Genomic DNA, 12,425 nt, shown 5'->3' with positions numbered 1-12,425 from the left:
CGGGGGATATGTAGGCAAAAAAAGGAAAAAATATTAATGAGAAATGAAGAGCTTGTTTTTACAGAGGCAGTCAAAACTGCTGGGAGAAGGGATTTTCATTCTCTGTAGTTATTTTGGGGCTCTTATCCTTTGGGTCAAGGGCTGGGGGTGGTTCCATCAAATGTCTTTGTGTTCCTCAGCTCACTGACAGTCATTGTGGGTAGAAGTCAAAGCTGGTTATCATAGCTCTCAGCTTCCTATCTCCCAGTTTAGGATGGGATAGACCCGGAGGTGATGACAAACTGTGTACTCCTGTGGAAGGGGTGATGCAGGTTCTAAAATGGGAAGTTCCAGTAGTTAAAGTTTAGTGTTGGTGGAACTTTGGAACTCTGCCAGTGGGTATTTGAGATTTGATCTACAACCCCTGTTGCTGAGGGATGCCCATCTCTGCTGGACATCTGGATCTCAGGAGTTTCACATAAAATCCACTTTTAGGGCATAGGGTCTAAACTTCCATAGGTTTTGCATTTACTTCTATGGATGTGAATTACCCAGTATCCACTCTGGAGTGTAGACCCTTCCTGTGTGAACAAGCTCTGGTGGAGCACCAACAATAAGGGAGCTCTCTGTCCTTAGTATCTGGAGCCAGATGCCCTAGGCACGATTTTTTTTGTGCCTATTTCAGTCACACTGATCTGGGAAGACCCTGAAGATCATAATAGGTGTCTTCTGGATCCACTGGCAACTTCCTTTATGAGGTCCCAATCTCCTGACCCTGCTGGTGGCTGCACAGTGCTTATAAATGATTCCAGCCTTCAGTGACTGTGGTTCCCACCAAACTATCTACTTTTCACTCAATAACTTCCCCCACCAACTCTGGGTCCACTAAGGTCAGCCTCCCTCTCTGCTCCCCAGGATCCCCCAAGTCAATGTTTCTTCTGCTTCCCTTTCTCTCTCCCCGTGGTCCCTCTCAGCAGTCAAGCTGGCCCATCTCTCAGGTATTATTTCTTATATTCTGTTCAAGTTTCTAACTTCCTGTGTCTCTATGGTTTCTTTAACTGTTCAGTATTGAATTTCGGTGAATTCCCTTAGTCACCCACCTCTCTGAGGAACAGTCTTCCCGCTTGTTAAGTCTGGTGCCTAGGAAATAGCGGGACGTGCATCCTTCCTCTCATTCACCATCTTCTCTCCCTTGGTACATTTTTGAAACACTCAAAAAATCCCAGAAGACTGACAGAAATCAGAGTGATGGGTAGCATATAATGGCTGCAGGATGGTTGTTTGAATCTTGTCGAAAATAGGTTGGATTTCAAGGGTGGTCTCACATAAGGAAGAATATGTGTGCATTAGTCAGGATTCTCTAGAGGAACAGAGCCAATAGGATGTGTGTCCGTGTGACCATAACAGGGGATCTCTTACGGTGGCTTCCACAACCACAGTCTGGATATTCCCACGGTGGTCGTCTGCAGGCTGGAGAGCTGGAGGAACCAGGAGCTGCTCGGTCCGAGAAGCTGGAGCCTCAGAACCAAAAGGACCCATGATGCAGCCCCAGGCTCAGCTGAAAGCCTGAAGCTCCCTGGAGAGCCTCTGGTCAGAGCCCACACTGGAAGGCCAAAGGAGCTAGGGTGATGGCAGCAGCAAGAGGTAGGCCAACTCAAGACAGAGGGGAGCTGGCTTCAGCTCAGCTTCTTCCTCCCGCCTTTTTTCCATCCAGCCCCAGCCTATTGGACTGTGCCACCCACATTCAGGGCAGTCGCCCATCTCCGTTTGCTGACCCACATGCCAGTTACACCTGGAAACGCGCGCACTGACACACGCATAAGTCTCCTAACCCTGGGCCTCTCTCCGTCTGACTAAGTTGACAACCCAGATTAACCACCACAGTGTGAAAGGCTGCTGTGACACCCAGCAAAGACTGGATGGCCAGCTGGTACAGTCCATTACCATAAGGTCCACAGTCTGCCTGGCAGCTGGCCAGAGGCCAAGTGAGAGGACTGTGGCACGTCGTGGCTCTTCCTCTTGGGCTGGTTTTCTGTCTACCACTCAAGACTCAAATGCTCAGGGGTCAGGGGTCTTCACCTCTTGGGCTGTTTCTTTTCCAGACTCTGACTTTTCTCTCTGTCCTCTTCCCCTACCCTAGTAAGCTCATTCCCTAGATTTATATGGCCTGAGTCCACAATGATCACAGCAAGCATATCCTCCAGAGAGGGCACCTCTGGAGAAGAGCACCTTCAAGACAGACAGACTCGGCCTGCTAGCGGTGCGTCCCTCTCATGAAGTGCCTCACTTGCACTGTTAGGTTAAAAGGCATGGGAAGGAAGGGACAGAGAGAACCCCAGTCTGCTTTATGCTCATTGTACGCTCTGAGATGGTGACAGAAAGCTTCCCCAGAAGGCCTTTGCTGCTTGCTCCAGCTCTGTCAATTGCTGAGCTCTGGTTTCTTTTCAGAATTTTCTCCCTGCTGCTGTGTCTGGTGCAGGCCCGATCCTGCCGGGGATTCAGCCACCAGGAATCTGACAGTTCATCACCTGGATTCTGAGGGAGATGAAGGTTGGAATATTAGAACCACCATCCCAGAGGGCTGATCGTGTGCCAGTCATAGAAATCAGTGCCCCCGCCCCTGGGTCTGGAGCCACCTTCCTTTTCCCAGGTCAAATTGACTGAAAAGAGATACAAGTGGCAGTCAAAAAAGTAAATTGTTGAGACTCTCTTTAAAGTCACATCCTGTAGTTTGAAAATAAAGCTGCTTATTTTTAGGATGCTGGCAGGATTGTTCCAGTTCTGCCCCTGCAGTTTCAATAGTGGCCCTGGGCTCTAAAACCCTGACCTTGAAAAGAAAAAACGTTTACATAGTAAATGCTCTGGCAGTATGAAGACTATTCTATTGCAGAGTATCCAACAGAGGCTAAAAGTTCAGAAGTGGCTTTTTCCTTTCTTCAGAGAGGCCTAATCCGCGGGGCTTTCACAGTGAACAAAATCAAACTCTAAGCAGTAATTGTGCACGGATTCTAGCTGTGAACTTGCATAAAATCTGAAATTTCACACGACCAATCCTGTTTGGGGGATTTTTCCACTGATCATCAGGAAACAGAGCTTCTAGAGAGGTTTGGAGGAAATCTGACTGTTCAGGCCCTTGAGCGAGCCCACTGGGGAACACAGGGCCTGGAGCCTTCCTCCCAAACACACATGGCTTCACCCTTTGTTGGGCACTGGAGTCCTGCAGAGCTGCATGGCTTCCTACATGAGGCCTTCTAGAAAACACACTCGTTTACTTCAGATATCTAAAGTCAGCCTGTGACCCCTGACACTTCTCTCCCTGTTTTAAAGTTAGGCTAGAAAGGGAAGACCCAAAGTAGTCCCATGGACTGTCAGGGACGACTAGGTCCACTCTGACCATCAGACAAAAGTTAGCCACTGGAGGAAAGAAACAGGAGCTTTCAACTCCTACTGGGGGATGGGGATTCTAATCATTAGGATTGACTGCAACCAGAATGATCTGGGTCTCAACATCCTAATCAGCATATCACTGAAGATGCCCAAGGAGCCTACACACTGATGAAACGGAGTGAGGTGAGCTCCTTTGTTGACGAGCCCTGATACTGGATGTCCAGCATCCCAGTGGGCACTGCTGGCTGGCCTCACAGGAGCAACTGGGAAACTGGTTATTTGAAAGGGTCAGGATGGGAGTGTTTGTCTCTCTGGGGTCTCTGACTCCTTAGAAATATCTCTCTATGTCCCAGGATTGCTCTGAATGGTTAGCTTTATTAAGTCATTTGAACTGCACTCCAACCCCAAGGTAAGAGAATGGCACTCATCATTCGCTACCTTATGATGAGGACAGTGGGACACAGAGATTCCATAACCTGCCCAAAGTCACCAAGCATGCAGGTGGGAGAGAAGGAAGCCCTGGCTGTCTATCACCCCTGTCCACCCTTTTAAACTCTGCACTATTCTGCCTTAGAATGATCTCTGCAGGCTGACTGTCATCCTATGATGTGACCTGCTCTATCTGACTTCTCTGCCGTCCCTACCAGGGCCTGTTCCTTGGATCAGTATGATAATTGCAACACCCCCACCACACACAGACTATGAAAAGCCCCAAGGCTACCTTCTTTGTTGATGACCAGTCTTTAAATTATTTTAATTTTCAAACACACACACACACACACACACACACCCCTGCATTCATCATCACTAGGGCTCTTGATGGAATGAATGAGTTACACATTATCACAGTGAAATTACATGGATATTATCAAATCACACAGAAACAAAGCCAAAGATACTACATGCAAAATGTTCCTTTTGCTTCTTGAGTTTAGTTTTATAGTAATTCTTGGCTTAATGTTGAAAAAAAAAAGGACAGTAATAATACAATAGCTAACACACAGTGTTATGTGCCAGGCCCTATCCTAAGCTCTTTCTTCATATTTACTAATTTAATATGCACAAAAATGAAGTAGCCTTGTTATGCCCATTTTAAAGATGAAGAAATGAAAGCATAAAAAATTGGGTTTGAGTTCCAGAACCTGAACTAGCAACCCAGCTAATTGTGTCGTGTGAGTGAGGGTGGGGACCTGCACCAAAGCAGGTTGAAAGAGCTGTGGAGAACTAGATTAACTCAAGAGACATCGCAGTGACAAACTTAGGAAAGCAGAAATGGGAGAGAAAAGAACAAACAAAATCAAAGATAGCTTCTGGGTTTCTGGTTCACACATCTTCTTGTTTAAAACCTGTGCATCTTTGTTCCGGCTCTTCCCTTTGTTTCCACACCCTTCCATGACTTACGAGTCTGTGAAAACCCTCCTCTTTTTGATAGGGCTTCGTCAGCAGAGGAGGTTCTTGAACATATCTTGTTTCCCTCTATTTGGATTTTTCCGATGGCAGAATAGGGTTTAGGAGAAGGAACCCTAAAGAGATAAAGATCAAAGAGGCCAAAAGCCATTCCCATTGCATCATTTAAGGACACATGCTATCAGCATGGTCTGTGACTCTGTTGACCTTGGTTACTTGGCTGGGTACATTTATCAGATCCTCCACTACAGAAGTTGCTCCTTCCTTCTCTCCATACCATACCTTTTGGAAAGAAGTAACTATGCACAACCCACACCTGGAAAGCAGCAGGTCACACTCTGCCTCCTGGGGATCTACCTGCATACGCTATTTGGAATTCTTCTGCATGACAGATATATATATTCTCCATTTTTAAAATTTGCTCATTTATTTAAATCAGCATAAATGCTTACTTTAATCTTCGACTCATAGCCCAATGTCACTTTATGTTTTTGCTCAGATCAGTCCAGCTTTGGCTGTAAAGAGCTCTTGCAGTTAGTTGCCTCCTATATTCCTTTGACCCAGGGCTGTGCGGTTTGTTTGTTGGTTTCCTTTCCATTTTTTTCCAAGCCCTTCCTCACCTTCTGGCACCCCCAGGTGCTCCCACTCTCCTGTAATTAGTACAGCAACTAATACAGTTGGTGCAGTCTGCATTCCGTGTGCCATGTCCTAAGCTCCTGGGTGACTATTTTTAAATGATATTCCTTAATGTTCACTCTTTGTGCTGTAATGTTTAATTTTCTTTCCAGAGAAAGAGCAAAGTGTCATGAATTCACAATTACAATATTAATCAAAATAGTTTCACTGCCCTTAAAAAAAAATTCCAGATGCTTCACCTGTTCAATCCTCCCAAGAGTCACTGTTTGTGGTGTATTGTGCTTTGTTTTGTTTTTTATAGAATGTTGTTTTCTCTTTTTTAGAATAATATGTAAATGGAACCCTGAGTGTTTAGGCTTTCCATACTGGCCTCTTTCACTCAGCAATGTGCATGTAAGATGCATCCATGAACCCACCTGGTTTGATGGCAAAATCTGTTTAACTATTGAGTAATACTCCATTATATGGATATACACCACATTTTAATTATAGTACTTTAAAAACTATCAGTTTGCTCTCAGTTTCAGGAGATTTTAAATAAAGGCTACTATAAATATTCATGTGCAAATTTTTGTGTGAACATGAATTTTCAAGTCAGCGAGGTAAATATATTGGAACACAGTTGCTAATTGTATGGCAAAGCTCAACCCAGCATTGAAGAACCCTCAGTCCTCCAAAGTTCTGTACAGAGAGACCAGCAATAGACAGACCAGCAATCAATGCACATTTCTGTTGCTGCAATTGATGCTAGTTTTTTGGATTTTTTACGTTCCAATAAGGATGTAGCAGTATCTCCTTGTAGTTTTAATTTGCATTTCCTTAATGACGAATTGTATCAGCTTTCTGTTGCTATTGTCACAAATTACTTCCCACTTACTGAATTAAAATAACACATTTTTTTTCTATATTTCTATAATATTGTTCAGAGGTTCAACATGGGTCTCACTGGGCTAAACTCATGGTGTTAGCAGGACTTCAGTCCTTTCAGGAGAATAGATTTCCTTGACTTCTAGTTTCCACAGGGTGTTTGCATTCCTGAGCTCACAGACCTCCTGTGTATCCTCAGACTCCACAGCAAACATCATCCTGACCCTGCTTCCATCAGCACATCTTTTTCTGACTACAGTTGGAAATTTTGTTTTAGGTCAAAGACTCGTATGATTGGACCTACCAAGGTAATTCAGGATAACCTCCCATTTTAGAGCCCTTAATCTAAGTTACATCTGCAAAGTTTCTTTCCCATGAAATGTAGCATATTCAGTTTCTGGAGAGTAGAATATGGGCAGGTTTGGAGGGGCACTTTCCTGCCTACCATGCAAACGATGGAGAGCATATTTTTGTAAGCTTACTTTCCATCTGTCTATATTCTTTCCTAAGGTGTCTGTTCAGAATTTTTGCCATTTTTTTCCCATTGGATTGTTTGCTTTCTTATTTTTGAGCTTCAAGAATTTTTTGCATATCTTGGATACAAGTCTTTTGATAGAACTTCTATAGGGCTGCTGTCTTTTAAGTCCAATTCTCTTTCTTTGGCCTGTTTGCAAGAGCTGCTGGATAATTGTTCTGGGTTGAATAGTGTCACCCAAAATTCATGTCCACCCAGAATTTGTGAGTGTGACCTAATTTGGAAATAGGGATTTTGCAGAAGTCATCAAGTTAAACTTGGGTCATAATGGGTAAGAATGAACCCTAATCCAATAACCATTATCCTTCTGAGAGGAGGCAGGTTTGCCCACAGACAGGTAAGGACAGCTTCCTGTGATGACGGAGGCAGGGCTGGCAAGATGCAGCTACAGGTCCGGCAAAGTCAAAAATTGCTGGAGCCCCCAGGAGCTTCGTAAGAAGCTGCCTTTACTTGTTCTGCCAAAAGCACTTCAGGGGGAGGTTGGGGGAGCAGTTGAGGAGATGGATGGTAGGTGAGATGTACTGGAGTCCAGTGATTCAAGTTGGCACCGACTGGCTTGAGTTATTGGGTGTAGCTGGTGCTGAGATGAGGTTTCACAAAGGAAAAGAGACATTCCCACTACTATACAGCTTTAGGGAATTCAGACAAGCTGAATGTCAACACCTCTTCTAAGGGAAAGAGGCCCTTTTAGTGCTTTCAAGGGAAATCATTTCTTAAGGAACACACACACACACACAAATGTACAAAAACAACACTCATACACACACATGCCCATAAACACACTCAACACATAAACACATATGCACTTAAACACATACACACATACACACACACACACACACACATACACACAAGCTGGCTTCTCCACTTTATAACCAAAAAAATCATTATTGAGAAAATATATAGCACCAAATTGGATAAAAGCTAACAGAAAGGCTGCAGTGTCTTTATTTAGCTTTTAGTGTGTTTTTTAAATGTCCTGTCAGGGTTATGCATACGTGGACGTGCTAGCTTCTAGAACTTATGCTGTGTGAGGATGCTGAAGGGAAGTGGATATGGAAAAACAATTCTGTCCTGCTCACTCTCAGGCGTGGCTCGTGTCTGAGGACCAAAGGGCTGCTCCTCTCTCTTCAACTGAAGTAGATCATGAGCTTCAGAGATAGAAAGGGCCGAGACCCTCCAGAACAGGGTCTCTTTTTACAGGCTCTGCCACACATGGTTTCAGGGCCCTGGCAAGTTCCTCAGCTTTTCTAAGTCTCAGTTTCCTCATCTAGAAAAATGAGAAGAAATTTTACCCAACAGTATTTGGGAGAAAATTACATGAGAATGCAGGGCAAAGCCGTTAGCACACAGGAGGGGATGGATGGGAAGTAGTGGTGCCTGTCCACTGAGCAGTCTGGGGGAGAACAAAGCTCCCATGGTCAAAGGTTTCCACAAGGAAATTTGTGACCTCCCTCCACCATCCAGACTTACACAGTGGATCTCAAATGCCTCTTGTGCTGAATTCCCACTAATCAAGTAGAGGGGCCACGAGAAGTGTTTAGATATCCACCAGTGCCTGTCTTCCAGCAAACCGTAAAGCTGGGCCTCTTTATCACATTGAGCAGATGGGCTGATTTGTTGTCAGAGGATCAAGTAATTGGCCTAAAGTCGACTTAATGTTCTGCAAAGGCCAAACTTTAGCCAGATCAGCTGATTCTAGGATGTTGGTGGACATCCAGCCCTGCCAGTGGCCAAAATCAAGAATGAACATGAACCAGTGATCTCATGGACTGCGAGGAATCTTAAGGAGGCTTCAGATTGGGTGGATTCTCCAGCATTTATACCAACTGTCTTAGTCCTCTGTTGCTACTTTAACAAAGTATCTGATACTGGTACAATAGTTGTTTTTGATTGTCAACTTGACTGGATTGAGGGATGCCTTAAGAATTAGCAAAGCCTACTTCTGTGTGTGTGTGTTACAAGGGTATTTGCAGAGGAGATTCATATGTGGCTCAGTTTCCTCATCTAGAAAAATGAGAACAAGAATTGAGTGAATATCCATCCTGACTGTGTGTGACACAGGCTGTGCGGCTGGATGGAAGGTAGAAGCTAGCCCTCACTCACTCTCCCTCCCAGGTAGATATGTTTTTCTGCTGCTGTCACCTGAGGACATCAGACTCCAGGTTCTGCACCCTTTGAGCTTGGACTTGCACCATCAGCTCTCCAGAGGGTTTCCAGGTCTTCAACCTCAGCCTGGGGCTGCACTATTGGCCTCTCCATCTTTCTGAAGCTTTCAGCTTCTTTAACTGAGCACCTACTGATTTCTCTGGCTTTCAAGTCTGACAACCACCATCATGGGCTTGTCAGCCTCTGTGATCACGTGAACCAATCTAATAAATCCCCTTTTATGATTATGATTATATATATATATATATATATATATATATATATATATATATATATATATATATCCTACCCATTTGTTTCTCTGGAGAACCCCGACAAAATTGGGTAATTTATAGAGAAGAAAGATCCAGTTCTCATGGTTCTGGAGGATAGGAAGGCCATTCTCAAGGCACCAGCAAGTTGAGTGTCCAGCGAGGGCTCAGTCTTTGCTTCCAAGGTGGTGACTTTGTTCTGTGTCCTTCAGAGAGGAGGAGGGCTGCATCGTCACATGGCCAAAGACGAAAAGGGCCCAGCAGGCTCCCTCCAGCCCTTTCGTAGCCTAATTCTCCTCCTGAAGTCCCCGCTCTTCATACCAGTGCGTTGGTAAATTTAGTTGTCAATATGAACTTTGGAGGGAGACAAGCTTTCAAACCATATCATCAACCTACAGGATGAGTTACCAGTCTTTTTCTCTCTCAGAGCTAGCTGAATTGAGCTATATGAGTGGGGTAGTGGGGCCACTGGGTAAATTCCCTTTCTTTAAGCTTGGGGAAGACCAGGAAAGTTCATTCAGTTCTCTTGGTGTGACGGTAAGGTCCACAGGCCAGGCCCCGGGCCCCATCCTTCAATGACACAATTTTTTTGCTGTTTCTCAAGCAGGCAAATTATGGTCCTAGTTATTAGAATATAAGCACCACAAACTCAGGGATTTTTTTTTTCTTTTTGTTTGCTGATAGTTTCTGCCCCTAGAACAATCCCTGGTGTTATAGCAAGAGTTCATTAATTAATTAATTAACTTCAGGAGTATTTGCTCTGAGGACTCCTTGTTGGGAACATTCTTTCTTATTCCAGAGGGTCACTCAGCTTGATTTTTTCTATTTAGGAACGAAGCTTGAGACAGGCAGTGCCAGGCACATAGCAAGTGGGAGACCAGTGTTGGTTTTGATAGTGTTGGTGGTAACTTCCACATGTCACTATGAGGCTGTTGCACTGTGGTGGTGCTGACAACCTCTTGAATGAGTGTAAAAGGCCGTCCTTCCATCCCACCTGCAGTTATTCCCTCCCACTTGGAAAGGCACTAAGTAGGTATGCATCGTCAGCTCCTGCCCCTCACCTTTTGCTCTCGTGGAGTTGCAAAAGGACATTAGGAACACGTGCTCCTCTTCTCCATCTCTTGAACTGAAACACTTTCTTGCTTTTTTTTGTACTAACATGTAAGTCACCACAGCAGTCTCATCCCTGCAGCCCAGCCCAGCCACCTGACCTCTCCCAGCTTCTGGAACTTTTACATCCCTTTGCCTTAGGTGCCTCCACTGGCTCCATTTCATTCCTAGAGACTCTATCCAAAATCCAGCCCTAGCCTCGCCTCCCCTGTGAGGCCCACCTTCGAGCTCCCAGCAGCTTCTGCCTCCTCTCTGGTAGTCCAGGTCTGTCTCCTCTTTCCCTTCCAGCCCCCATCCCAGGGCACTGTGCTTAACCAGGCTGCTCCCCCCGAACCCAGAAACAAGCTCCACAGGGCAGCGGTCCTGCAAGTGGAGGGCAGGCAAGGGCAGCTCTGACTTGCACCCTCAGGCCTATGGTGTCAGCTGCCAAAACTCATGGGTTCCAATCCTGCCTCCGCTCTTGGCCTCTGCGGACCTGACAAGTGGCTTCATCACTCCCTGGATTTTGCCCTGCCAAACAGCAACTCATCCTTGAGGCCCAGCTCAGAGGTCACCTCCTCTCTACAGGTGGCATTGCCCCATCCTGGCACCCATGGGAAGTGTACGTGGCTCCTTCAAGACAGCCTGCGATGTGCCAGGCTCTGGGCCAGGGTTGTTACACTTCTCCTGCACTGAGAAAGTGCTATCCTTTTTCAGTGTGCTGGAGACATTCAGAGCATGTGGAGCCCTGGCCAAGGCTTCCCAGCAGGCTACAGACCCCACCGCCCCCATACTCCTGGGACCCAGGACATCTGCAAGTCATGGAGATTTGATCATGCAAAGGCACGGGAGCTGGGATCTCTACCCAGGATCCCCCAGAGGGACGTGCAGCTGAGGCTAAGGGCCTAGAGCTCAGGGAGCAAAGCCAGGACTTGGGCTGAGCTGTGGCCATCAGCCTCTCAGTAGAGGCCTCTAGACACCCTCATGCAGTTCTTGAGCTGACTCTTTCCCCCGAACGGTGAGGAAAAGAGAGTTCCTGTCTTGCTCACCTCCTGTGCCCACCACCCACAGCAGTTCCAACACACAGCAGGCAACCAAGTCAGAATGTCTCAGTAATCAGTTGAGATTCCAGCTTCAACTTGAGGAAAGGGAGGGAGCGGAAAAAGAGGGGAGGGGAGGGAGGAGAAGAGAAGGAAAGGGAAACATTTGCTGGCTAATGAGACTGCATGGTCATGAACGAGGCTGGTGCAAATCCACATAAATCCAGGGGTTCAAGTGCCCCCCCCCTCCCCCTCACTCCCCCCATCTCCATACCTCTGCCTCTGCCTCTTCTCTCTCTGTAGGTCTCTCCAGTTCTCTCCGCAGTGGCTCCAGCTTCATTCCAGCAGGATCCTTCCGTTTTCCACTTATTTTCCACTTGCCAGAGCAAACCACACGCCTTTCCCTCCCCAGCACCCACGAGAGCTCTGGCGTGGCCTCCGACTGCTTATCCCTGGTCCAGGCAGGAATCTGGAGCAGGAACAGAGGCTCACGGTGGACAGACCACCGCAAGCACATAGGGGGATGGGCAGCCCTCAGCTGGAAAGGGGGCTTCCATCCACAGGACAAGGAAAGGCCTGCTGGCCCACATGGGTACACTCCAGCAGGGACTCGGTAGAAGGAGTTAGCCCTGAGGAAGCCCACCCCGGCCAGCTAGCAGCTCACCTGTTGAGAAAGACATCTTTGGGTCCGGTGCCACTGGCTGATGAGGGAAGCTGTGTCCATGTTGTGGGCTAAGGATGACAAATGCACACCGGCCTGACAGCCCGCCATCCTGTGTCCTCCAACACTCGACCTCCTGGAACCTGGTGCCATGTCTGCTGCAGATGGTGAAGAGCTATAAACAGAAGAGTGACCAAGCTCACACCGGCCACTCACAGCTCCAAGAACTTGGGGGTTCTCAGGAGTGGGGCTCATATGCCAGGACCCCCTTTGTTTGGTTCAGGCTTAATGATAACCTTGGAGATGAAGAGGAGCCAGCCTCATCGGCAGCAGGGCTGTGTGTGTTCCCCTGGCTGAGAAGGAACTTGTCTCTGGTCAAACCCCACAGAGCCCTGGAAGCAGAG

This window comes from Marmota flaviventris, chromosome 7 (assembly GCF_047511675.1).
Source record: "Marmota flaviventris isolate mMarFla1 chromosome 7, mMarFla1.hap1, whole genome shotgun sequence".
Classification (NCBI taxonomy): Eukaryota; Metazoa; Chordata; class Mammalia; order Rodentia; family Sciuridae; genus Marmota; species Marmota flaviventris.
The sequence above is the reverse complement of the archived record's forward strand: the minus strand, read 5'-3'. Positions refer to the sequence as shown.